The sequence below is a fragment of the Mustelus asterias genome, chromosome 20, assembly GCF_964213995.1.
Source record: "Mustelus asterias chromosome 20, sMusAst1.hap1.1, whole genome shotgun sequence".
Lineage (NCBI taxonomy): Eukaryota > Metazoa > Chordata > Chondrichthyes > Carcharhiniformes > Triakidae > Mustelus > Mustelus asterias.
Genome location: NC_135820.1, coordinates 70,290,393 through 70,317,195, shown reverse-complemented (window position 1 = coordinate 70,317,195; position 26,803 = coordinate 70,290,393).

Below are 26,803 nucleotides of genomic sequence, written 5' to 3'. Positions count from 1 at the left end.
GCAAAGAGAGAGAGCAGGGGCACAGAAAGAGAGAGAAGGAGCAAAGAGTGAGAGAGTGCAGGAGCACAGAGAGAGAGAGAGCAGGAGCATAGAGCGACAGACCAGGAGCACAGAAAGAGAGCAGGAGCAGAGTGAAAGAGAGGAGGAGCACAGAGAGAGGGAGAGCAGGAGCACGGACAGAGAGAGAAGGAGCAAAGAGTGAGAGAGTGCAGGAGCACAGAGAGAGAGAGCAGGAGCACAGAGAGAGAGAGCAGGAGCACAGAAAGAGAGCAGGAGCATAGAGCGACAGACCAGGAGCACAGAGAGAGTGAGAGGAGGAGCACAGAGAGAGAGAGAGCAGGAGCACAGAGAGAGAGCAGGATCGCAGGGAGAGCGAGCAGGAGCACAGAGAGAGAGAGCAGGAGCAGAGATAGAGAGAGCAGGAGCGCAGGGAAAGAGAGCAGGAGCAAAGATAGAGAGAGAGAGAGCAGGAGCACAGAGAGAGAGAGCAGGGGCACAGAGACAGCAGGAGCACAGAGAGATCAGGAGCACAGAGAGAGAGGAGGAGCACAGAGAGAGAGAGAGAGAGACGGAGCACAGAGAGACAGAGAGCAGGAGCACAGAGAGTGAGAGAGGAGGAGCACAGAGACAGAGCAGGAGCGCAGGGAGAGAGAGCAGGAGCAGAGAGAGAGAGAGAGCAGGAGCAGAGAGAGAGAGAGCAGGAGCACAGAGAGAGAGAGACCAGGAGCACAGAGAGAGAGAGACCAGGAGCACAGAGAGAGAGAGCAGGAGCACAGGGAGAGAGAGCCTGAGCACAGAGAGAGAGAGAGAGAAGGAGCACAGAGAGTGAGAGACCAGGAGCACAGAGAGAGAGAGACCAGGAGCACAGAGAGAGAGAGCAGGAGCACAGGGAGAGAGAGCCTGAGCACAGAGAGAGAGAGAGAGAAGGAGCACAGAGAGAGAGAGCAGGAGCACAGAGAGAGAGCGCAGGAGCAGAGAGAGAGAGAGAGCAGGAGCAGAGAGAGAGAGAGCAGGAGCACAGAGAGAGAGAGACCAGGAGCACAGAGAGAGAGAGACCAGGAGCACAGAGAGAGAGAGCAGGAGCACAGGGAGAGAGAGCCTGAGCACAGAGAGAGAGAGAGAGAAGGAGCACAGAGAGAGAGAGACCAGGAGCACAGAGAGAGAGAGAAGGAGCACAGAGAGAGAGAGACCAGGAGCACAGAGAGAGAGAGCAGGAGCACAGGGAGAGAGAGCCTGAGCACAGAGAGAGAGAGAGAGAAGGAGCACAGAGAGAGAGAGCAGGAGGAGAGAGAGAGAGAGAGCAGGAGCGCAGAGAGAGCAGGAGCACAGAGAGAGAGAGAGAGCAGGAGCACAGAGAGAGAGAGAGCAGGAGCACAGAGAGAGAGGAGGAGCACAGAGAGAGAGCAGGAGCACAGGGAGAGAGAGCCTGAGCACAGAGAGAGAGAGAGAGAAGGAGCACAGAGAGAGAGAGCAGGAGCACAGAGAGAGAGAGAGATCAGGAGCACAGAGAGAGAGCAGGAGCACAGAGAGAGAGAGCAGGAGCACAGAGAGAGAGAGCCTGAGCACAGAGAGCGAGAGCAGGAGCACAGAGAGAGAGAGAGAGCAGGAGCACAGAGAGAGAGAGCACAGGAGCAAAGAGAGAGAGAGCAGGAACACAGAGAGAGAGCGCAGGAGCACAGAGAGAGAGCAGGAGCACAGAGAGAGAGCAGGAACACAGAGAGAGAGCGCAGGAGCACAGAGAGAGAGCAGGAGCACAGAGAGAGAGAGAGCAGGAACACAGAGAGAGCAGGAGCACAGAGAGAGAGAGAGAGCAGGAGCACAGAGAGAGAGAGCACAGGAGCAAAGGGAGAGAGAGCAGGAACACAGAGAGAGAGCGCAGGAGCACAGAGAGAGAGCAGGAGCACAGAGAGAGAGAGACCAGGAGCACAGAGAGAGAGAGACCAGGAGCACAGAGAGAGAGAGCAGGAGCACAGGGAGAGAGAGCCTGAGCACAGAGAGAGAGAGAGAGAAGGAGCACAGAGAGAGAGAGACCAGGAGCACAGAGAGAGAGAGAAGGAGCACAGAGAGAGAGAGACCAGGAGCACAGAGAGAGAGAGCAGGAGCACAGAGAGAGAGCGCAGGAGCAGAGAGAGAGAGAGCAGGAGCACAGAGAGAGAGAGACCAGGAGCACAGAGAGAGAGAGACCAGGAGCACAGAGAGAGAGAGCAGGAGCACAGGGAGAGAGAGCCTGAGCACAGAGAGAGAGAGAGAGAAGGAGCACAGAGAGAGAGAGACCAGGAGCACAGAGAGAGAGAGAAGGAGCACAGAGAGAGAGAGACCAGGAGCACAGAGAGAGAGAGCAGGAGCACAGGGAGAGAGAGCCTGAGCACAGAGAGAGAGAGAGAGAAGGAGCACAGAGAGAGAGAGCAGGAGGAGAGAGAGAGAGAGAGCAGGAGCGCAGAGAGAGCAGGAGCACAGAGAGAGAGAGAGAGCAGGAGCACAGAGAGAGAGAGAGCAGGAGCACAGAGAGAGAGGAGGAGCACAGAGAGAGAGCAGGAGCACAGGGAGAGAGAGCCTGAGCACAGAGAGAGAGAGAGAGAAGGAGCACAGAGAGAGAGAGCAGGAGCACAGAGAGAGAGAGAGATCAGGAGCACAGAGAGAGAGCAGGAGCACAGAGAGAGAGAGCAGGAGCACAGAGAGAGAGAGCCTGAGCACAGAGAGCGAGAGCAGGAGCACAGAGAGAGAGAGAGAGCAGGAGCACAGAGAGAGAGAGCACAGGAGCAAAGAGAGAGAGAGCAGGAACACAGAGAGAGAGCGCAGGAGCACAGAGAGAGAGCAGGAGCACAGAGAGAGAGCAGGAACACAGAGAGAGAGCGCAGGAGCACAGAGAGAGAGCAGGAGCACAGAGAGAGAGAGAGCAGGAACACAGAGAGAGCAGGAGCACAGAGAGAGAGAGAGAGCAGGAGCACAGAGAGAGAGAGCACAGGAACAAAGGGAGAGAGAGCAGGAACACAGAGAGAGAGCGCAGGAGCACAGAGAGAGAGCAGGAGCACAGAGAGAGAGCAGGAACACAGAGAGAGAGCGCAGGAGCACAGAGAGAGACAGGGAGAGCAGAAGCACAGAGAGAGAGAGCAGGAGCAGAGAGAGAGAGAGCAGCAGCAGAGAGAGGGAGAGCAGGAGCACAGAGAGAGAGAGAGAGCAGGAGCACAGAGAGAGAGAGAGAGCAGGAGCAGAGAGAGAGAGAGAGAGCAGAAGCACAGGGAGAGAGAGAGAGCAGGAGCACAGGGAGAGAGCAGGAGCACAGAGAGAGAGCAGGAGCACAGAGAGAGAGCAGGAGCACAGAGAGAGAGCCTGAGCACAGAGAGAGAGAGAGAGAGAGCAGGAGCACAGAGAGAGAGAGCAGGAGCACAGAGAGAGAGCACAGGAGCAAAGAGAGAGAGAGCAGGAACACAGAAAGAGAGAGAGCAGGAGCACCGAGAGAGAGAGAGAGCAGGAGCACAGAGAGAGAGAGAGAGCAGGAGCACCGAGAGAGGCAGCAGGATGACATAGAGAGAGAGCGCAGGAGCACACAGAGAGAGAAAGTGGGAGCACAGAGAGAGAGAGAGAGCAGGAGCACAGAGAGAGAGAGAGCAGGAGCACACAGAGAGAGAGAGCAGGAGCACAGAGAGAGAGAGCAGGAGCACAGAGAGAGAGCAGGAGCACAGAGAGAGCAGGAGCACAGAGAGAGCAGGAGCACAGAGAGAGAGAGCAGGAGCACAGAGAGAGACAGAGAGCTGGAGCACAGAGAGAGAGAGAGGAGGAGCACAGAGAGAGAGAGAGAGAGCAGGAGCACAGAGAGAGAGCAGGATCACGGGGAGAGAGAGCAGGAGCAGAGATAGAGAGAGCAGGAGCGCAGGGAGAGAGAGCAGGAGCAGAGAGAGAGAGAGCAGGAGCAGAGAGAGAGAGAGAGCAGGAGCACAGAGAGAGAGAGCAGGAGCACAGAGAGAGAGAGAGAGCAGGAGCGCAGAGAGAGCAGGAGCGCAGAGAGGGCAGGAGCACAGAGAGAGAGAGAGCAGGAGCACAGAGAGAGAGAGAGCAGGAGCACAGAGAGAGAGAGAGCAGGAGCACAGAGAGAGCTGGAGCACAGAGAGAGCAGGAGCACAGAGAGAGAGGAGGAGCACAGAGAGAGAGCAGGAGCAGAGAGAGAGAGAGCCTGAGCACAGAGAGAGAGAGAGAGAAGGAGCACAGAGAGAGAGAGCAGGAGCACAGAGCGAGAGAGAGATCAGGAGCACAGAGAGAGAGCAGGAGCACACAGAGAGAGAGCAGGAGCACAGAGAGAGAGCACAGGAGCAAAGAAAGAGAGAGCAGGAACACAGAGATAGAGAGCAGGAGCACAGAGAGAGAGAGCAGGAGCACAGAGAGAGAGCAGGAGCACAGAGAGAGAGAGCAGGAGCACAGAAAGATAGCAGGATCGGAGAGAAAGAGAGCAGGAGCACAGAAAGAGAGCAGGAGCGCAGAGAGAGAGAGCAGTAGCACAGAGAGAGAGAGAGTAGGAGCACAGAAAGAGAGAGGAGGAGCACAGAAAGAGAGCAGGAGCACAGAAAGAGAGCAGGAGCAGACAGAGAGAGAGCAGGAGCACAGAAAGAGGGCAGGAGCACAGAGAGAGAGAGAGCAGGAGCACAGAAAGAGAGAGCAGGAGCAGCGAGAGAGACAGGGAGAGCAGAAGCACAGAGAGAGAGAGCAGGAGCACAGAGAGAGAGCAGGAGCAGAGAGAGAGAGAGAGAGCAGGAGCAGAGAGAGGGAGAGCAGGAGCACAGAGAGAGAGAGAGAGCAAGAGCACAGAGAGAGAGAGAGAGCAGGAGCAGAGAGAGAGAGAGAGCAGGAGCACAGGTAGAGAGAGAGAGCAGGAGCACAGGGAGAGAGCAGGAGCACAGAGAGAGAGCAGGAGCACAGAGAGAGAGCCTGAGCACAGAGAGAGAGAGAGAGAGAGCAGGAGCACAGTGAGAGAGAGCAGGAGCACAGAGAGAGAGCACAGGAGCAAAGAGAGAGAGAGCAGGAACACAGTGAGAGAGAGCAGGAGCACCGAGAGAGAGTGAGCAGGAGCACAGAGAGAGAGAGCAGGAGCACCGAGAGAGGCAGCAGGATGACAGAGAGAGAGAGCAGGAGCACACAGAGAGAGAAAGTGGGAGCACAGAGAGAGAGAGAGCAGGAGCACATAGAGAGAGGGCAGGAGCACAGAGAGAGAGAGAGAGAGCAGGAGCACACAGAGAGAGAGAGCAGGAGCACAGAGAGAGAGAGCAGGAGCACAGAGAGAGAGAGAGCAGGAGTACAGAGAGAGAGCAGGAGCACCGAGAGAGAGAGAGCAAGAGCACAGAGAGAGCAGGAGCACAGAGAGAGAGCAGTAGCACAGAGAGAGAGCCTGAGCACAGAGAGAGAGAGAGAGAGCAGGAGAACAGAGAGAGAGAGCAGGAGCACAGAGAGAGAGCACAGGAGCAAAGAGAGAGAGAGCAGGAGCACCGAGAGAGAGAGAGCAGGAACACCAAGAGAGAGAGAGCAGGAGCACAGAGAGAGAGAGAGCAGGAGCACAGAGAGAGAGAGCAGGAGCACCGAGAGAGGCAGCAGGATGACAGAGAGAGAGAGAGCAGGAGCACACAGAGAGAGAAAATGGGAGCACAGAGAGAGAGAGAGCAGGAGCACATAGAGAGAGAGCAGGAGCACAGAGAGAGAGAGAGAGCAGGAGCACACAGAGAGAGAGAGCAGGAGCACAGAGAGAGAGAGTGCAGGAGCACAGAGAGAGAGAGCAGGAGCACAGAGAGAGAGCAGTAGCACAGAGAGAGAGCCTGAGCACAGAGAAAGAGAGAGAGAGAGAGAGCAGGAGCACCGAGAGAGAGAGAGCAGGAGCACCGAGAGAGGCAACAGGATCACAGAGAGAGAGGGAGCAGGAGCACACAGAGAGAGAAAGTGGGAGCACAGAGAGAGAGAGAGCAGGAGCACATAGAGAGAGAGAGCAGGAGCACAGAGAGAGAGAGAGCAGGAGCACAGAGAGAGAGAGAGCAGGAGCACAGAGAGAGAGAGCAGGCGTACAGAGAGAGAGAGCAGGAGCACAGAGAGAGAGAGCAAGAGCACAGAGAGAGCAGGAGCATGGAGAGAGAGAGCAGGAGCACAGAGAGAGAGAGTGCAGGAGCACAGAGAGAGAGAGCAGGAGCACAGAGAGAGAGAGCAGGAGCACAGAAAGAGAGAGAGTGCAGGAGCACAGAGAGAGAGAGCAGGAGCATAGAGCGACAGACCAGGAGCACAGAAAGAGAGCAGGAGCACAGAAAGGGAGCAGGAGCACAGAAAGAGAGCAGGAGCACAGAAAGAGAGAGCAGGAGCAAAGAGAGAGAGAGCAGCAGCAGAGAGAGGGAGAGCAGGAGCACAGAGAGAGAGAGAGAGCAAGGAGCACAGAGAGAGAGAGAGCAGGAGCAGAGAGAGAGAGAGCAGGAGCACAGAGAGAGAGAGAGAGCAGGAACACAGAGTGAGAGAGAGGAGGTGCACAGAGAGAGAGCAGGAGCACAGAGAGAGAGCAGGAGCACAGAGAGAGAGCAGGAGCACAGAGAGAGAGCAGTCGCACAGAGAGAGAGAGAGAGAGCAGGAGCACAGAGAGAGAGCACAGGAGCAAAGAGAGAGAGAGAGCAGGAGCACCGAGAGAGGCAGCAGGATCACAGAGAGAGAGAGAGCAGGAGCACACAGAGAAAGAAAGTGGGAGCACAGAGAGAGAGAGAGCAGGAGCACATAGAGAGAGAGAGCAGGAGCACAGAGAGAGAGAGAGAGAGAGAGAGCAGGAGCACAGAGAGAGAGCAGGAGCACAGAGAGAGAGCAGTAGCACAGAGAGAGAGAGAGCAGGAGCAGAGAAAGAGAGCAGGAGCAGAGAAAAAGAGCGCAGGAGTACAGAAGGAGAGCAGGAGCACAGAGAGAGAGAGCAGGAGCACAGAAAGAGAGAGCAGGAGCACAGAAAGAGAGCAGGAGCACAGAAAGAGAGCAGGAGCAGACAGAGAGAGCAGGAGCACAGAAAGAGGGCAGGAGCACAGAGAGAGAGAGAGCAGGAGCACAGAAAGAGAGAGCAGGAGCACAGAGAGAGAGCAGGAGCACAGAGAGAGAGAGAGAGCAGGAGCACAGAGAGAGAGAGCAGGAGCACAGAGAGAGAGGAGCAGGAGCACAGAGAGAGAGCAGGAACACAGAGAGAGAGCGCAGGAGGACAGAGATAGAGAGAGAGCAGGAGCACAGAGAGAGAGTCTGAGCACAGAGAGAGAGAGAGCAGGAGCACACAGAGAGAGAAAGTGGGAGCACAGAGAGAGAGAGAGCAGGAGCACATAGAGAGAGAGCAGGAGCACAGAGAGAGAGAGAGAGAGAGAGCAGGGGCACAGAGAGAGAGAGAGCAGGAGCACAGAGAGAGGGAGCAGGAGCACAGAGAGAGAGAGTGCAGGAGCACAGAGAGAGAGAGCAGGAGTACAGAGAGAGAGAGCAGGAGCACAGAGAGAGAGAGCAAGAGCACAGAGAGAGCAGGAGCATGGAGAGAGAGAGCAGGAGCACAGAGAGAGAGAGTGCAGGAGCACAGAGAGAGAGAGCAGGAGCACAGAGAGAGAGAGCAGGAGCACAGAGAGAGAGAGCAGGAGCAGAGAAAGAGAGCAGGAGCAGAGAGAAAGAGCGCAGGAGCATAGAGCGACAGACCAGGAGCACAGAAAGAGAGCAGTAGCAGAGTGAAAGAGAGCAGGAGCACAGAAAGGGAGCAGGAGCACAGAAAGAGAGCAGGAGCACAGAAAGAGAGAGCAGGAGCAAAGAGAGAGAGAGCAGCAGCAGAGAGAGGGAGAGCAGGAGCACAGAGAGAGAGAGAGAGCAAGGAGCACAGAGAGAGAGAGAGCAGGAGCAGAGAGAGAGAGAGCAGGAGCACAGAGAGAGAGAGAGAGCAGGAACACAGAGTGAGAGAGAGGAGGAGCACAGAGAGAGAGCAGGAGCACAGAGAGAGAGCAGGAGCACAGAGAGAGAGCAGGAGCACAGAGAGAGAGCAGTCGCACAGAGAGAGAGAGAGAGAGCAGGAGCACAGAGAGAGAGCACAGGAGCAAAGAGAGAGAGAGAGCAGGAGCACCGAGAGAGGCAGCAGGATCACAGAGAGAGAGAGAGCAGGAGCACACAGAGAAAGAAAGTGGGAGCACAGAGAGAGAGAGAGCAGGAGCACATAGAGAGAGAGAGCAGGAGCACAGAGAGAGAGAGAGAGAGAGCAGGAGCACAGAGAGAGAGCAGGAGCACAGAGAGAGAGCAGTAGCACAGAGAGAGAGAGAGCAGGAGCAGAGAAAGAGAGCAGGAGCAGAGAAAAAGAGCGCAGGAGTACAGAAGGAGAGCAGGAGCACAGAGAGAGAGAGCAGGAGCACAGAAAGAGAGAGCAGGAGCACAGAAAGAGAGCAGGAGCACAGAAAGAGAGCAGGAGCAGACAGAGAGAGCAGGAGCACAGAAAGAGGGCAGGAGCACAGAGAGAGAGAGAGCAGGAGCACAGAAAGAGAGAGCAGGAGCACAGAGAGAGAGCAGGAGCACAGAGAGAGAGAGAGAGCAGGAGCACAGAGAGAGAGAGCAGGAGCACAGAGAGAGAGGAGCAGGAGCACAGAGAGAGAGCAGGAACACAGAGAGAGAGCGCAGGAGGACAGAGATAGAGAGAGAGCAGGAGCACAGAGAGAGAGTCTGAGCACAGAGAGAGAGAGAGAGAGAGAGCAGGAGCACAGAGAGAGAGAGAGCAGGTGCACAGAGAGAGAGAGAACAGGAGCACAGAGAGAGAGAGCAGGAGCACAGAGAGAGCAGGAGCACAGAGAGAGAGGAGGAGCACAGAGAGAGAGCAGGAGCACAGAGAGAGAGAGCCTGAGCACAGAGAGAGAGCAGGAGCACAGAGAGAGAGAGCCTGAGCACAGAGAGAGAGAGCAGGAGCACACATACAGAGCAGGAGCATGGAGAGAGAGAGAGCAGGAGCGCAGAGAGAGCAGGAGCACAGAGAGAGAGAGAGCAGGAGCACAGAGAGAGAGAGCAGGAGCACAGAGAGAGCAGGAGCACAGAGAGAGAGGAGGAGCACAGAGAGAGAGCAGGAGCAAAGAGAGAGAGAGCCTGAGCACAGAGAGAGAGAGAGAGAGACGGAGCACAGAGGGAGAGAGAGCAGGAGCACAGAGAGAGAGAGAGCAGGAGCACAGAGAGAGAGAACAGGAGCACAGAGAGAGCTGGAGCACAGAGAGAGAGAGAGAGAGACGGAGCACAGAGAGAGAGAGAGCAGGAGCACAGAGAGAGGGAGAGCAGTAGCACAGAGAGAGAGCAGGAGCACAGAGAGAGAGAGCAGGAGCACAGAGAGAGAGCAGGAGCACAGAGAGAGAGCAGTAGCACAGAGAGAGAGCCTGAGCACAGAGAGAGAGAGAGAGCAGGAACACCGAGAGAGAGAGAGCAGGAGCACCGAGAGAGGCAACAGGATCACAGAGAGAGAGAGAGCAGGAGCACACAGAGAGAGAAAGTGGGCGCACAGAGAGAGAGAGAGAGCAGGAGCACATAGAGAGAGAGCAGGAGCACAGAGAGAGAGAGAGAGAGAGCAGGAGCACATAGAGAGAGAGCAGGAGCACAGAGAGAGAGAGAGCAGGAGCACAGAGAGAGAGAGAGCAGGAGCACAGAGAGAGAGAGTGCAGGAGCACAGAGAGAGAGAGCAGGAGTACAGAGAGAGAGAGCAGGAGCACAGAGAGAGAGAGCAAGAGCACAGAGAGAGCAGGAGCATGGAGAGAGAGAGCAGGAGCACAGAGAGAGAGAGAGCAGGAGCATGGAGAGAGAGAGCAGGAGCACAGAGAGAGAGAGAGAGCAGGAGCAGAGAGAGAGAGAGCAGGAGCACACATACAAACCAGGAGCACAGAGAGAGAGAGAGCAGGAGCACAGAGAGAGAGAGCAGGAGCAGAGAGAGAGAGAGCAGGAGCGCAGAGAGAGCAGGAGTACAGAGAGAGAGAGAGAGAGAGCAGGAGCACAGAGAGAGAGCAGGAGCACAGAGAGAGCAGGAGCACAGAGAGAGAGGAGGAGCACAGAGAGAGAGCAGGAGCAAAGAGAGAGAGAGAGCCTGAGCACAGAGAGAGACAGAGAGCAGGAGCACAGAGAGAGAGGAGGAGCCCAGAGGGAGAGAGAGCAGGAGCACAGAGAGAGAGAGAGAGAGCAGGAGCACAGAGAGAGAGAGAGCAGGAGCAGAGAGAGAGAGAGAGCAGGAGCACAGAGGGAGAGAGAGAGAGCAGGAGCACAGAGAGAGAGCAGGAGCACAGAGAGAGTGCAGGAGCACAGAGAGAGAGCAGTAGCACAGAGAGAGAGCCTGAGCACAGAGAGAGAGAGAGAGAGAGCAGGAGCACCGAGAGAGAGAGAGCCGGAGCACCGAGAGAGGCAACAGGATCACAGAGAGAGAGAGAGAGCAGGAGCACACAGAGAGAGAAAGTGGGAGCACAGAGAGAGAGAGAGCAGGAGCACATAGAGAGAGAGCAGGAGCACAGAGAGAGAGAGACAGAGCAGGAGCACAGACAGAGAGAGAGCAGGAGCACAGAGAGAGAGAGCAGGAGCACAGAGAGAGAGAGCAGGAGTACAGAGAGATAGAGCAGGAGCACAGAGAGAGAGAGCAAGAGCACAGAGAGAGCAGGAGCATGGAGAGAGAGAGCAGGAGCACAGAGAGAGAGAGAGTGCAGGAGCACAGAGAGAGAGAGCAGGAGCACAGAGAGAGAGAGCAGGAGCACAGAAAGAGAGCAGGAGCATAGAGCGACAGACCAGGAGCACAGAAAGAGAGCAGGAGCAGAGTGAAAGAGAGCAGGAGCACAGAAAGGGAGCAGGAGCACAGAAAGAGAGCAGGAGCACAGAAAGAGAGCAGGAGCACAGAAAGAGAGAGCAGGAGCAAAGAGAGAGAGAGCAGCAGCAGAGAGAGGGAGAGCAGGAGCACAGAGAGAGAGAGAGAGCAGGAGCACAGAGAGAGAGAGAGCAGGAGCAGAGAGAAAGAGAGCAGGAGCACAGAGAGAGAGAGAGAGCAGGAACACAGAGAGAGAGAGAGCAGGAGCACAGAGAGAGAGCAGGAGCACAGAGAGAGAGCAGGAGCACAGAGAGAGAGCAGTAGCACAGAGAGAGAGCCTGAGCACAGAGAGAGAGAGAGAGAGAGCAGGAGCACCGAGAGAGAGAGCAGGAGCACCGAGAGAGGCAACAGGATCACAGAGAGAGAGAGAGCAGGAGCACACAGAGAGAGAAAGTGGGAGCACAGAGAGAGAGAGCAGGAGCACAGAGAGAGCAGGAGCATGGAGAGAGAGAGCAGGAGCAGAGAGAGAGAGAGCAGGAGCAGAGAGAGAGAGAGAGAGCAGGAACACAGAGAGAGAGAGAGCAGGAGCACAGAGAGAGAGCAGGAGCACAGAGAGAGAGCAGGAGCACAGAGAGAGAGCGGTCGCACAGAGAGAGAGCCTGAGCACAGAGAGAGAGAGAGAGAGCAGGAGCAGAGAGAGAGAGAGGGAGCAGGAGCACAGAGAGAGAGCACAGGAGCAAAGAGAGAGAGAGAGCAGGAACACAGAGAGAGAGAGCAGGAGCACCGAGAGAGGCAGCAGGATCACAGAGAGAGAGGGAGCAGGAGCAAAGAGAGAGAGAGCAGCAGCAGAGAGAGGGAGAGCAGGAGCACAGAGAGAGAGAGAGAGCAGGAGCACAGAGAGAGAGAGAGCAGGAGCAGAGAGAGAGAGAGCAGGAGCACAGAGAGAGAGAGAGAGAGAGCAGGAACACAGAGAGAGAGAGAGCAGGAGCACAGAGAGAGAGCAGGAGCACAGAGAGAGAGCAGGAGCACAGAGAGAGAGCCTGACCACAGAGAGAGAGAGAGAGAGCAGGAGCAGGGAGAGAGAGAGAGCAGGAGCACAGAGAGAGAGAGCACAGGAGCAAAGAGAGAGAGAGAGCAGGAACACAGAGAGAGAGAGCAGGAGCACCGAGAGAGGCAGCAGGATCACAGAGAGAGAGAGAGCAGGAGCACACAGAGAAAGAAAGTGGGAGCACAAAGAGAGAGAGAGCAGGAGCACAGAGAGAGAGAGAGAGCAGGAGCACAGAGAGAGAGCAGGAGCACAGAGAGAGAGCAGTAGCACAGAGAGAGAGATAGAGAGCAGGAGCACAGAGAGAGAGAGCAGGAGCACAGAGAGAGAGCAGGAGCACAGAGAGAGAGAGAGCAGGAGCACAGAGAGAGACCAGGAGCACAGAGAGAGAGCTTGAGCACAGAGAGAGAGATAGAGAGCAGGAGCACAGAGAGAGAGAGCAGGAGCGCAGAGAGAGAGCAGAAGCACAGAGAGAGAGAGCAGGAGCACAGAAAGAGAGCAGGAGCAGAGAGAAAGAGAGCAGGAGCACAGAAAGAGAGCAGGAGCGCAGAGAGAGAGAGCAGTAGCACAGAGAGAGAGAGCAGGAGCACAGAAAGAGAGAGCAGGAGCACAGACAGAGAGAGCAGGAGCACAGAAAGAGAGCAGGAGCAGAGAGAAAGAGAGCAGGAGCACAGAAAAAGAGCAGGAGAGCAGAGAGAGAGAGCAGTAGCACAGAGAGAGAGAGCAGGAGCACAGAAAGAGAGCAGGAGCACAGAAAGAGAGCAGGAGCAGACAGAGAGAGAGCAGGAGCACAGAAAGAGGGCAGGAGCACAGAGAGAGAGAGCAGGAGCACAGAAAGAGAGAGCAGGAGCAGCGAGAGAGAGAGGGAGAGCAGATGCACAGAGAGAGACAGCAGCAGCACAGAGAGAGAGCAGGAGCAGAGAGAGAGAGAGCAGCAGCAGAGAGAGGGAGAGCAGGAGCACAGAGAGAGAGAGAGCAGGAGCACAGAGAGAGAGAGAGCAGGAGCAGAGAGAGAGAGAGAGCAGAAGCACAGAGAGAGAGAGAGAGCAGGAGCACAGAGAGAGAGCAGGAGCACAGAGAGAGAGCAGGAGCACAGTGAGAGAGAGCAGGAGCACAGAGAGAGAGCACAGGAGCAAAGAGAGAGAGAGCAGGAACACAGAGAGAGAGAGCAGGAGCACCAAGAGAGAGAGAGAGAGCAGGAGTACAGAGAGAGAGAGCAGGAGTACAGAGAGAGAGAGCAGGAGCACCGGGAGAGGCAACAGGATCACAGAGAGAGAGAGAGCAGGAGCATACAGAGAGAGAAAGTGGGAGCACAGAGAGAGAGAGAGCAGGAGCACATAGAGAGAGAGCAGGAGCACAGAGAGAGAGAGAGAGAGCAGGAGCACACAGAGAGAGAGAGCAGGAGCACAGAGAGAGAGAGCAGGAGCACAGAGAAAGAGAGCAGGAGCACAGAGAGACAGAGCAAGAGCACGGAGAGAGCAGGAGCATGGAGAGAGAGCAGGAGCACAGAGAGAGAGAGTGCAGGAGCACAGAGAGAGAGAGCAGGAGCACAGAGAGAGAGAGCAGGAGCACAGAAAGAGAGCAGGAGCATAGAGCGACAGACCAGGAGCACAGAAAGAGAGCAGGAGCAGAGTGAAAGAGAGCAGGAGCACAGAAAGGGAGCAGGAGCACAGAAAGAGAGCAGGAGCACAGAGAGAGAGAGCAGGAGCACAGAAAGAGAGAGCAGGAGCAGCGAGAGAGAGGGAGAGCAGAAGCACAGAGAGAGAGAGCAGGAGCACAGAGAGAGAGCAGGAGCAGAGAGAGAGAGAGCAGGAACAAAGAGAGAGAGAGCAGCAGCAGAGAGAGGGAGAGCAGGAGCACAGAGAGAGAGAGAGAGCAGGAGCACAGAGAGAGAGAGAGAGCAGGAGCAGAGAGAGAGAGAGAGCAGGAGCACAGAGAGAGAGAGAGAGCAGGAGCACAGAGAGAGAGAGCAGGAGCACAGAGAGAGAGCAGGAGCACAGAGAGAGAGCAGGAGCACAGAGAGAGAGCAGTTGCACAGAGAGAGAGCCTGAGCACAGAGAGAGAGAGAGAGAGAGCAGGAGCACAGAGAGAGAGAGAGCAGGAGCACAGAGAGAGAGCACAGGAGCAAAGAGAGAGAGAGAGAGCAGGAACAGAGAGAGAGAGAGCAGGAGCACCGAGAGAGGCAGCAGGATCACAGAGAGAGAGAGAGAGCAGGAGCACAGAGAGAGAGAGAGCAGGAGCACATAGAGAGAGAGCAGGAGCACAGAGAGAGAGAGAGAGCAGGAGCACAGAGAGAGAGCAGGAGCACAGAGAGAGAGCAGGAGCACAGAGAGAGAGCAGTAGCACAGAGAGAGAGATAGAGAGCAGGAGCACAGAGAGAGAGAGCAGGAGCACAGAGACAGAGCAGGAGCACAGAGAAGAGAGAGCAGGAGCACAGAAAGAGAGCAGGAGCAGAGAGAAAGAGAGCAGGAGTACAGAAAGAGAGCAGGAGCACAGAAAGAGAGAGCAGGAGCACAGAAAGAGAGCAGGAGCACAGAAAGAGAGCAGGAGCAGACAGAGAGAGCAGGAGCACAGAGAGAGAGAGCAGGAGCAAAGATAGAGAGAGAGAGAGCAGGAGCACAGAGAGAGAGAGCAGGGGCACAGAGAGAGCAGGAGCACAGAGAGAGCAGGAGCACAGAGAGAGAGGAGGAGCAGAGAGAGAGAGCAGGAGCACAGAGAGAGAGAGCCTGAGCACAGAGAGAGAGAGAGAGAGAGAGACGGAGCACAGAGAGAGACAGAGCAGGAGCACAGAGAGAGACAGAGAGCAGGAGCACAGAGAGAGAGAGAGCAGGAGCACAGAGAGAGAGCAGGAGCGCAGGGAGAGAGAGCAGGAGCAGAGAGAGAGAGAGCAGGAGCAGAGAGAGAGAGAGCAGGAGCACATATACAGAGCAGGAGCACAGAGAGAGAGAGAGACCAGGAGCACAGAGAGAGAGAGCAGGAGCACAGAGAGAGAGAGAGAGCAGGAGCGCAGAGAGAGCAGGAGCACAGAGAGAGAGAGAGAGCAGGAGCACAGAGAGAGAGAGAGAGCAGGAGCACAGAGAGAAAGCAGGAGCACAGAGAGAGAGCAGGAGCACAGAGAGAGAGCAGTTGCACAGAGAGAGAGCCTGAGCACAGAGAGAGAGAGAGAGAGAGCAGGAGCACAGAGAGAGAGAGAGCAGGAGCACAGAGAGAGAGCACAGGAGGAAAGAGAGAGAGAGAGCAGGAACACAGAGAGAGAGAGCAGGAGCACCGAGAGAGGCAGCAGGATCACAGAGAGAGAGAGAGCAGGAGCACACAGAGAGAGAAAGTGGGAGCACAGAGAGAGAGAGCAGGAGCACATAGAGAGAGAGCAGGAGCACAGAGAGAGAGAGAGAGAGAGCAGGAGCACAGAGAGAGAGCATGAGCACAGAGAGAGAGCAGTAGCACAGAGAGAGAGATAGAGAGCAGGAGCACAGAGAGAGAGACCAGGAGCACAGAGACAGAGCAGGAGCACAGAGAAGAGAGAGCAGGAGCACAGAAAGAGAGCAGGAGCAGAGAGAAAGAGAGCAGGAGTACAGAAAGAGAGCAGGAGCACAGAGAGAGAGAGCAGGAGCACAGAAAGAGAGAGCAGGAGCACAGAAAGAGAGCAGGAGCACAGAAAGAGAGCAGGAGCAGACAGAGAGAGAGCAGGAGCACAGAAAGAGGGCAGGAGCACAGAGAGAGCGAGAGCAGGAGCACAGAAAGAGAGAGCAGGAGCACAGAGAGAGAGCAGGAGCACAGAGAGAGAGAGAGAGTTGTAGCACAGAGAGAGAGAGCAGGAGCACAGAGAGAGAGAGCAGGAGCACAGAGAGAGAGCACAGGAGCAAAGGGAGAGAGAGCAGGAACACAGAGAGAGAGCGCAGGAGCACAGAGAGAGAGAGAGAGCAGGAGCACAGAGAGAGAGTCTGAGCACAGAGAGAGAGAGCAGGAGCACAGAGAGAGAGAGCAGGAGCACAGGGAGAGAGAGCAGGAGCACAGAGAGCGAGCACAGGAGTAAAGGGAGAGAGAGCAGGAGCACCGAGAGAGAGAGAGCAGGAGCAGAGAGAGAGAGAGAGCAGGAGCACCGAGGGAGGCAGCAGGATCACAGAGAGAGAGAGAGAGAGCAGGAGCACAGAGAGAGAGAAAGTGGGAGCAGAGAGAGAGAGCAGGAGCACAGAGAGAGTGAGCAGGAACACAGACTGAGAGAGAGAGCACGAGCACAGAGAGAGAGAGAGAGCAGGAGCACAGAGAGAGAGAGCAGGAGCACAGAAAGAGAGCAGGAGCCCAGAGAGACAGACCAGGAGCACAGAAAGAGAGCAGGAGCAGTGAGAAAGAGAGCAGGAGCACAGAAAGAGGGCACGAGCAAAGAGAGAGAGAGCAGGAGCACAGAAAGAGAGAGAAGGAGCAAAGAGTGAGAGAGTGCAGGAGCACAGAGAGAGAGAGCAGGAGCACAGAGAGAGAGAGCAGGAGCACAGAGAGAGAGAGCAGGAGCACAGAAAGAGAGCAGGAGCCCAGAGAGACAGACCAGGAGCACAGAAAGAGAGCAGGAGCAGTGAGAAAGAGAGCAGGAGCACAGAAAGAGGGCACAGGAGTAAAGGGAGAGAGAGCAGGAGCACAGAGAGCGAGCACAGGAGTAAAGGGAGAGAGAGCAGGAGCACCGAGAGAGAGAGAGCAGGAGCAGAGAGAGAGAGAGAGCAGGAGCACCGAGGGAGGCAGCAGGAGCACAGAGAGAGAGAGAGAGAGAGCAGGAGCACAGAGAGAGAGAAAGTGGGAGCAGAGAGAGAGAGAGAGCAGGAGCACAGAGAGAGTGAGCAGGAACACAGACTGAGAGAGAGAGCACGAGCACAGAGAGAGAGAGAGAGCAGGAGCACAGAGAGAGAGAGCAGGAGCACAGAAAGAGAGCAGGAGCCCAGAGAGACAGACCAGGAGCACAGAAAGAGAGCAGGAGCAGTGAGAAAGAGAGCAGGAGCACAGAAAGAGGGCACGAGCGAAGAGAGAGAGAGCAGGAGCACAGAAAGAGAGAGAAGGAGCAAAGAGTGAGAGAGTGCAGGAGCACAGAGAGAGAGAGAGCAGGAGCATAGAGCGACAGACCAGGAGCACAGAAAGAGAGCAGGAGCAGAGTGAAAGAGAGGAGGAGCACAGAGAGAGGGAGAGCAGGAGCACGGACAGAGAGAGAAGGAGCAAAGAGTGAGAGAGTGCAGGAGCACAGAGAGAGAGAGCAGGAGCACAGAGAGAGAGAGCAGGAGCACAGAAAGAGAGCAGGAGCATAGAGCGACAGACCAGGAGCACAGAGAGAGTGAGAGGAGGAGCACAGAGAGAGAGAGAGCAGGAGCACAGAGAGAGAGCAGGATCGCAGGGAGAGCGAGCAGGAGCACAGAGAGAGAGAGCAGGAGCAGAGATAGAGAGAGCAGGAGCGCAGGGAAAGAGAGCAGGAGCAAAGATAGAGAGAGAGAGAGCAGGAGCACAGAGAGAGAGAGCAGGGGCACAGAGACAGCAGGAGCACAGAGAGATCAGGAGCACAGAGAGATCAGGAGCACAGAGAGAGAGGAGGAGCACAGAGAGAGAGAGAGAGAGACGGAGCACAGAGAGACAGAGAGCAGGAGCACAGAGAGTGAGAGAGGAGGAGCACAGAGACAGAGCAGGAGCGCAGGGAGAGAGAGCAGGAGCAGAGAGAGAGAGAGCAGGAGCAGAGAGAGAGAGAGCAGGAGCACAGAGAGAGAGAGACCAGGAGCACAGAGAGAGAGAGACCAGGAGCACAGAGAGAGAGAGCAGGAGCACAGGGAGAGAGAGCCTGAGCACAGAGAGAGAGAGAGAGAGAAGGAGCACAGAGAGTGAGAGACCAGGAGCACAGAGAGAGAGAGAGACCAGGAGCACAGAGAGAGAGAGCAGGAGCACAGGGAGAGAGAGCCTGAGCACAGAGAGAGAGAGAGAGAAGGAGCACAGAGAGAGAGAGCAGGAGCACAGAGAGAGAGCGCAGGAGCAGAGAGAGAGAGAGCAGGAGCACAGAGAGAGAGAGACCAGGAGCACAGAGAGAGAGAGACCAGGAGCACAGAGAGAGAGAGCAGGAGCACAGGGAGAGAGAGCCTGAGCACAGAGAGAGAGAGAGAGAAGGAGCACAGAGAGAGAGAGACCAGGAGCACAGAGAGAGAGAGAAGGAGCACAGAGAGAGAGAGACCAGGAGCACAGAGAGAGAGAGCAGGAGCACAGGGAGAGAGAGCCTGAGCACAGAGAGAGAGAGAGAGAGAAGGAGCACAGAGAGAGAGAGCAGGAGGAGAGAGAGAGAGAGAGCAGGAGCGCAGAGAGAGCAGGAGCACAGAGAGAGAGAGAGAGCAGGAGCACAGAGAGAGAGAGAGCAGGAGCACAGAGAGAGAGAGGAGGAGCACAGAGAGAGAGCAGGAGCACAGGGAGAGAGAGCCTGAGCACAGAGAGAGAGAGAGAGAAGGAGCACAGAGAGAGAGAGCAGGAGCACAGAGAGAGAGAGAGATCAGGAGCACAGAGAGAGAGCAGGAGCACAGAGAGAGAGAGCAGGAGCACAGAGAGAGAGAGCCTGAGCACAGAGAGCGAGAGCAGGAGCACAGAGAGAGAGAGAGAGCAGGAGCACAGAGAGAGAGAGCACAGGAGCAAAGAGAGAGAGAGCAGGAACACAGAGAGAGAGCGCAGGAGCACAGAGAGAGAGCAGGAGCACAGAGAGAGAGCAGGAACACAGAGAGAGAGCGCAGGAGCACAGAGAGAGAGCAGGAGCACAGAGAGAGAGAGAGAGCAGGAACACAGAGAGAGCAGGAGCACAGAGAGAGAGAGAGAGCAGGAGCACAGAGAGAGAGAGCACAGGAGCAAAGGGAGAGAGAGCAGGAACACAGAGAGAGAGCGCAGGAGCACAGAGAGAGAGCAGGAGCACAGAGAGAGAGCAGGAACACAGAGAGAGAGCGCAGGAGCACAGAGAGAGACAGGGAGAGCAGAAGCACAGAGAGAGAGAGCAGGAGCAGAGAGAGAGAGAGCAGCAGCAGAGAGAGGGAGAGCAGGAGCACAGAGAGAGAGAGAGAGCAGGAGCACAGAGAGAGAGAGAGAGCAGGAGCAGAGAGAGAGAGAGAGCAGAAGCACAGGGAGAGAGAGAGAGCAGGAGCACAGAGAGAGAGCAGGAGCACAGAGAGAGAGCAGGAGCACAGAGAGAGAGCCTGAGCACAGAGAGAGAGAGAGAGAGAGCAGGAGCACAGAGAGAGAGAGCAGGAGCACAGAGAGAGAGCACAGGAGCAAAGAGAGAGAGAGCAGGAACACAGAAAGAGAGAGAGCAGGAGCACCGAGAGAGAGAGAGAGCAGGAGCACAGAGAGAGAGAGAGCAGGAGCACCGAGAGAGGCAGCAGGATGACATAGAGAGAGAGCGCAGGAGCACACAGAGAGAGAAAGTGGGAGCACAGAGAGAGAGAGAGCAGGAGCACAGAGAGAGAGAGAGCAGGAGCACACAGAGAGAGAGAGCAGGAGCACAGAGAGAGAGCACAGGAGCAAAGAGAGAGAGAGCAGGAACACAGAGAGAGAGCGCAGGAGCACAGAGAGAGAGCTTGAGCACAGAGAGAGAGATAGAGAGCAGGAACACAGTGATAGAGAGCAGGAGCACAGAGAGAGAGCAGGAGCACAGAAAGAGAGCAGGAGCAGAGAGAAAGAGAGCAGGAGCACCGAAAGAGAGCAGGAGCGCAGAGAGAGAGAGCAGTAGCACAGAGAGAGAGAGAGCAGGAGCACAGAAAGAGAGAGCAGGAGCACAGAAAGAGAGCAGGAGCACAGAAAGAGAGCAGGAGCACAGAAAGAGAGCAGGAGCAGACAGAGAGAGAGCAGGAGCACAGAAAGAGGGCAGGAGCACAGAGAGAGAGAGCAGGAGCACAGAAAGAGAGAGCAGGAGCAGCGAGAGAGACAGGGAGAGCAGAAGCGCAGAGAGAGAGAGCAGGAGCTCAGAGAGAGAGCAGGAGCAGAGAGAGAGAGAGCAGGAGCAGAGAGAGAGAGAGCAGCAGCAGAGAGAGGGAGAGCAGGAGCACAGAGAGAGAGAGAGAGCAGGAGCACAGAGAGAGAGAGAGCAGGAGCAGAGAGAGAGAGAGAGCAGGAGCACAGAGAGAGAGAGAGAGCAGGAGCACAGGGAGAGAGCAGGAGCACAGAGAGAGAGCAGGAGCACAGAGAGAGAGCAGTAGCACAGAGAGAGAGCCTGAGCACAGAGAGAGAGAGAGAGAGCAGGAGCACAGAGAGAGAGCACAGGAGCAAAGAGAGAGAGAGCAGGAACACAGAGAGAGAGAGCAGGAGCACCGAGAGAGAGAGAGAGAGAGAGAGCAGGAGCACAGAGAGAGAGAGCAGGAGCACCGAGAGAGGCAGCAGGATGACAGAGAGAGAGAGAGCAGGAGCACACAGAGAGAGAAAGTGGGAGCACAGAGAGAGAGAGAGCAGGAGCACATAGAGAGAGAGCAGGAGCACAGAGAGAGAGAGAGAGAGCAGGAGCACACAGAGAGAGAGAGCAGGAGCACAGAGAGAGACAGCAGGAGCACACAGTGAGAGAGTGCAGGAGCACAGAGAGAGAGAGCAGGAGTACAGAGAGAGAGAGCAGTAGCACAGAGAGAGAGCCTGAGCACAGAGAGAGAGAGAGAGAGCAGGAGCACAGAGAGAGAGAGCAGGGGCACAGAGAGAGAGAGCAGGAGCACCGAGAGAGAGAGAGCAGGAGCACAGAGAGAGAGAGCAGGAGCACCGAGAGAGGCAGCAGGATGACAGAGAGAGAGAGAGCCGGAGCACACAGAGAGAGAAACTGGGAGCACAGAGAGAGACAGAGAGAGCAGGAGCACACAGAGAGAGCAGGAGCACAGAGAGAGAGAGCAGGAGCACAGAGAGAGAGAGTGCAGGAGCACAGAGAGAGAGAGCAGGAGTACAGAGAGAGAGAGCAGGAGAGCAGGGAGAGAGAGCAGTAGCACAGAGAGAGAGAGAGTAGGAGCAAAGAAAGAGAGAGCAGGAGCACAGAAAGAGAGCAGGAGCACAGAAAGAGAGCAGGAGCACAGAAAGAGGGCAGGAGCACAGAGAGAGAGAGCAGGAGCACAGAAAGAGAGAGCAGGACAGCGGGAGAGACAGGGAGAGCAGAAGCACAGAGAGAGAGAGCAGGAGCACAGAGAGAGAGCAGGAGCACAGAGAGAGAGCCTGAGCACAGAGAGAGAGAGAGAGAGAGCAGGAGCACAGAGAGAGAGAGCAGGAGCACAGAGAGAGAGCACAGGAGCAAAGAGAGAGAGAGCAGGAACACAGAGAGAGAGAGCAGGAGCACCGAGAGAGAGAGAGCATGAGCACAGAGAGAGAGAGCAGGAGCACCGAGAGAGGCAGCAGGGTGACAGAGAGAGAGAGAGCAGGATCACACAGAGAGAGAAAGTGGGAGCACAGAGAGAGAGAGAGCAGGAGCACATAGAGAGAGAGCTTGAGCACAGAGAGAGAGAGAGAGCAGGAGCACAGAGAGAGAGAGCAGGAGCACAGAGAGAGAGAGAGATCAGGAGCACAGAGAGAGAGCAGGAGCACAGAGAGAGAGAGCCTGAGCACAGAGAGCGAGAGCAGGAGCACAGAGAGAGAGAGAGCAGGAGCACAGAGAGAGAGCACAGGAGCAAAGAGAGAGAGAGCAGGAACACAGAGAGAGAGCGCAGGAGCACAGAGAGAGAGCTTGAGCACAGAGAGAGAGATAGAGAGCAGGAGCACAGTGATAGAGAGCAGGAGCACAGAGAGAGAGCAGAAGCACAGAGAGAGAGAGCAGGAGCACAGAAAGAGAGCAGGAGCAGAGAGAAAGAGAGCAGGAGCACAGAAAGAGAGCAGGAGCGCAGAGAGAGAGAGCAGTAGCACAGAGAGAGAGAGAGCAGGAGCACAGAAAGAGAGAGCAGGAGCACAGAAAGAGAGCAGGAGCACAGAAAGAGAGCAGGAACACAGAAAGAGAGCAGGAGCAGACAGAGAGAGAGAGCAGGAGCACAGAAAGAGGGCAGGAGCGCAGAGAGAGAGAGCAGTAGCACAGAGAGAGAGAGAGCAGGAGCACAGAAAGAGAGAGCAGGAGCACAGAAAGAGAGCAGGAGCACAGAAAGAGAGCAGGAACACAGAAAGAGAGCAGGAGCACAGAGAGAGAGAGCAGGAGCACCGAGAGAGGCAGCAGGATGACAGAGAGAGAGAGAGCCGGAGCACACAGAGAGAGAAAGTGGGAGCACAGAGAGAGACAGAGAGAGCAGGAGCACACAGAGAGAGCAGGAGCACAGAGAGAGAGAGCAGGAGCACAGAGAGAGAGAGTGCAGGAGCACAGAGAGAGAGAGCAGGAGTACAGAGAGAGAGAGCAGGAGAGCAGGGAGAGAGAGCAGTAGCACAGAGAGAGAGAGAGTAGGAGCAAAGAAAGAGAGAGCAGGAGCACAGAAAGAGAGCAGGAGCACAGAAAGAGAGCAGGAGCACAGAAAGAGAGCAGGAGCAGACAGAGAGAGAGCAGGAGCACAGAAAGAGAGCAGGAGCACAGAGAGAGAGAGCAGGAGCACAGAAAGAGAGAGCAGGACAGCGGGAGAGACAGGGAGAGCAGAAGCACAGAGAGAGAGAGCAGGAGCACAGAGAGAGAGCAGGAGCACAGAGAGAGAGCAGTAGCACAGAGAGAGAGCCTGAGCACAGAGAGAGAGAGAGAGAGCGGGAGCACAGAGAGAGAGAGCAGGAGCACAGAGAGAGAGCACAGGAGCAAAGAGAGAGAGAGCAGGAACAGAGAGAGAGAGAGCAGGAGCACCGAGAGAGAGAGAGCATGAGCACAGAGAGAGAGAGCAGGAGCACCGAGAGAGGCAGCAGGATGACAGAGAGAGAGAGAGCAGGAGCACAGAGAGAGAGAGAGAGAGCAGGAGCACACAGAGAGAGAGAGCAGGAGCACAGAGAGAGAGAAAGTGGGAGCACAGAGAGAGAGAGAGCAGGAGCACATAGAGAGAGAGCAGGAGCACAGAGAGAGAGAGAGCAGGAGCACACAGAGAGAGAGAGCAGGAGCACAGAGAGAGAGAGTGCAGGAGCACAGAGAGAGAGTGCAGGAGTACAGAGAGAGAGAGCAGGCGCACAGAGAGTGAGAGCAAGAGCACAGAGAGAGCAGGAGCACAGAGAGAGAGAGAGCAGGAGCATAGAGAGAGAGAGCAGGAGCACAGAGAGAGAGAGAGCAGGAGCACAGAGAGAGAGCAGTAGCACAGAGAGAGAGCACAGGAGCAAAGAGAGAGAGAGCAGGAACACAGAGATAGAGAGCAGGAGCACCGAGAGAGAGAGAGCAGAAGCACAGAGAGAGAGAGAGCAGGAGCACCGAGAGAGGCAGCAGGATGGCAGAGAGAGAGAGAGCAGGAGCACACAGAGAGAGAAAGTGGGAGCACTGAGAGAGAGAGAATAGGAGCACATAGAGAGAGAGCAGGAGCACAGAGAGAGAGAGAGAGAGCAGGAGCACAGAGAGAGAGAGCAGGAGCACAGAGAGAGAGAGTGCAGGAGCACAGAGAGAGAGAGCAGGAGTACAGAGAGAGAGAGCAGGAGCACAGAGAGAGCAGGAGCACGGAGAGAGAGAGCAGGAGCACAGAGAGAGAGAGTGCAGGAGCACAGAGAGAGAGAGCAGGAGCACAGAGAGAGAGAGCAGGAGCACAGAAAGAGAGCAGGAGCATAGAGCGACAGACCAGGAGCACAGAAAGAGAGCAGCAGCAGAGAGAAAGAGAGCAGGAGCACAGAGTGAGAGAGAGCAGGAGCACAGAAAGAGAGAGCAGGAGCACAGAGAGAGAGCAGCAGCACAGAGAGAGAGAGAGCTGGAGCACAGAGAGAGAGAGCAGGAGCACAGAGAGAGTGAGCAGGAGCACAGAGTGAGAGAGTGCAGGAGCACAGAGAGAGAGAGCAGGAGTACAGAGAGAGAGAGCAGGAGCACAGAGAGAGAGAGCAAGAGCACAGAGAGAGCAGGAGCACGGAGAGAGAGAGCAGGAGCACAGAGAGAGAGAGTGCAGGAGCACAGAGAGAGAGAGCAGGAGCACAGAGAGAGAGAGCAGGAGCACAGAAAGAGAGCAGGAGCATAGAGCGACAGACCAGGAGCACAGAAAGAGAGCAGCAGCAGAGAGAAAGAGAGCAGGAGCACAGAGTGAGAGAGCAGGAGCCCAGAAAGAGAGCAGGAGCACAGAAAGAGAGCAGGAGCAGACAGAGAGAGAGCAGGATCACAGGAAGAGAGCAGGAGCACAGAGAGAGAGAGAGCAGCAGCAAAGAATGAGAGAGCAGGAGCACAGAGCGAGCGAGAGCAGGAGCACAGAGAGAAAGAGCAGGAGCAGAGAGAGGGAGAGCAGGAGCACAGACTGAGAGCAGGAGCACAGACTGAGTGCATTAGCACAGAGAGAGAGAGGGCAGGAGAAGAGAGAGAGAGAGAGCAGGAGCACACAGACAGAGAGAGCAGGAGCACAGAGAGAGAACAGGAGCACAGAGAGAGCAGGAGCGCTGGGAGAGAGAGCAGGAGCACAGAGAGAGAGAGCAGGAGCACAGAGAGAGAGCAGGAGCAGAGAGAGAGAGAGCAGGAGCACAGAAAGAGAGAGCAGGAGCACAGAAAGAGAGCAGGAGCAGACAGAGAGAGAGCAGGAGCACAGAAAGAGGGCAGGAGCACAGAGAGAGAGAGCAGGAGCACAGAAAGAGAGAGCAGGAGCACAGAGAGAGAGCAGGAGCACAGAGAGAGAGAGAGAGCAGGAGCACATAGAGAGAGAGCAGGAGCACAGTGAGAGAGAGCAGGAGCACAGAAAGAGAGAGCAGGAGCACAGAAAGAGAGCAGGAGCACAGAAAGGGAGCAGGAGCAGACACAGAGAGAGCAGGAGCACAGAAAGAGGGCAGGAGCACAGAGAGAGAGAGAGCAGGAGCACAGAAAGAGAGAGCAGGAGCACAGAGAGAGAGCAGGAGCACAGAGAGAGAGAGAGCTGGAGCACAGAGCGAGAGAGCAGGAGCACTGTGGTGAACCATCGTTGGTTCACCACTGGGGGTTGTTCCTATGTTACTGTTGGGCTAGGGTGTTATTACTGTGGGGGTTGTACAATGTTGTTGGGTTAGGGTGTTTACCTGTTATAAGAGTTATCATGGCACATTCCAGTGGGGTCCCGCCTCCGGTGGCGAGGTATAAGACCCCCTGCTCCGGCAGGACCCCTTCAGTCTGAACTGGTGTATTCGTGTTAGTAGTTCCATTGTTACTCTATTAAAGCCTTCAATACCGAAGCCTTGGTTCCATGTGCTTATTGTCGCGCATCAATTTAATAGAGTAAACAGAAAACTCACAGCTGTACAACAAGAAAAAAAAACAGAGAGTATGGAACAGATTCTAAAACCGGATCGTCTGACACTGGACCTATGTGCGGTCGGTGCAGCGAACACATTCGACCATTGGTGGAAGTGCTTTGAGGACTACCTGGCAGCCTCGGTAGCTATCACTACAGACAGTGATAAACTCCAGGTCCTCCACGCAAGGGTAAGCGACACGATTTACCTAGCCATTCGTGCAGCTCCCACTTACCTGGGTGCCGTCGAGCTCCTAAAAAAAAGATACACTATGCCACCCAACGAGATACATGCTCGTTACCTCCTCGCTACACGACGTCGGCAGTCGGGCGAAACCATGGAGGACTACGCCAATGAGCTCCTGCAGCTTGCCAGGGGTTGCGATTGTAAGGACGTATCAGCCGAACAGTATATGTACGACCTCGCCCGAGACGCGTTCGTAGCAGGGGTAGGGTCCTCGTACATCAGGCTTAAATTGCTGGAAAAGGGGAAACTCAACTTGACCCAAGCAATGGAGATGGCTGTGATGTTGGAGGCGGCGTCGAAGAGCTTGGCGCTGTACCCCGAGGACCACGTGCAGTCAACGTGGTTGGAGCAAGCTCAGCTCCCTCCTCGCCCCGCTAACCCGCGCTCCCAGATCGATTCGACGACGGCGGCAGCTCCAGGTGGCCAGCGATGCTATTTTTGTGGTGGGGCCAAGCATCCACGGCGACAGTGTCCGGCAAGAACGGCAATCTGCAGCCAGTGCGGTAAAAAAGGCCACTACGGCAAAGTCTGCAGGTCCAAGCCTAAAAACGGCAGTGCAGCTTGGTCTAAGTCTAAAAACGGCAGTGCAGCTTGTAACCCTCCAGAACGGAGACAATCTCCTTCGGCATCGCAGTACCCACGAGGTCCGACCACGTGCGAATCCAAGACGGCGCCATTGTGGCTGACGGAGGAGGAGGAAGACCACCAGGAGTCGCTGCGCTTGGCGCCCTCGCCCACGTGCGATTCATGGGGGCGGCCATCATGGTCCACGACGACTAGGAGCGACCAGCAGGGGTCCTCGGCATCCACATCGGCAGCATGCAGTGGCGCCCAGGGGCCAACGGTGGCGTCGATCTCCCTGGATCAGACCAGGCACTACAGACTCGAACATTCTATGATGGATGTAAAGGTTAGTGGTAGAACTGTGAATTGTCTGTTTGACAGTGGGAGCACCGAAAGTTTCATACACCCTGAAACTGCTAAAAGGTGTGGACTCCGGGTTCTCCCTGCCAAGCAGACAATTTCCATGGCATCACGGTCCCGGTCTGTACCGATCCAAGGATGATGTATGGTAACTCTTGAGGTACAGGGCACAATTTACGAGCAATACAGGCTCCTTGTGTTACCTCACCTTTGCGCGCCAATTCTCCTCGGACTAAACTTTATGGCCCACATGAAGAGTGTGATCCTACAGTACGGTGGGCCACTCCCTTCACTGGCAGTAGGGAATCAGCCGCAGCCTCCAAATTGCCCAAAGCGCCCCGCATGCAATCTATCCACCCTGAAGATCACGACACCATCCCTTTTTAAAAATCTGGTTCCTGGCTGCAAGCCCATCGCTACTAAAAGTAGGCGTTACAGCGCTGAGGACCGGATCTTTATTAGATCTGAGGTTCAGCGGCTCCTCAAGGAAGGGATCATACAGGCCAGTGCTAGTCCGTGGAGAGCGCAGGTCGTGGTAGTCAAAAGCG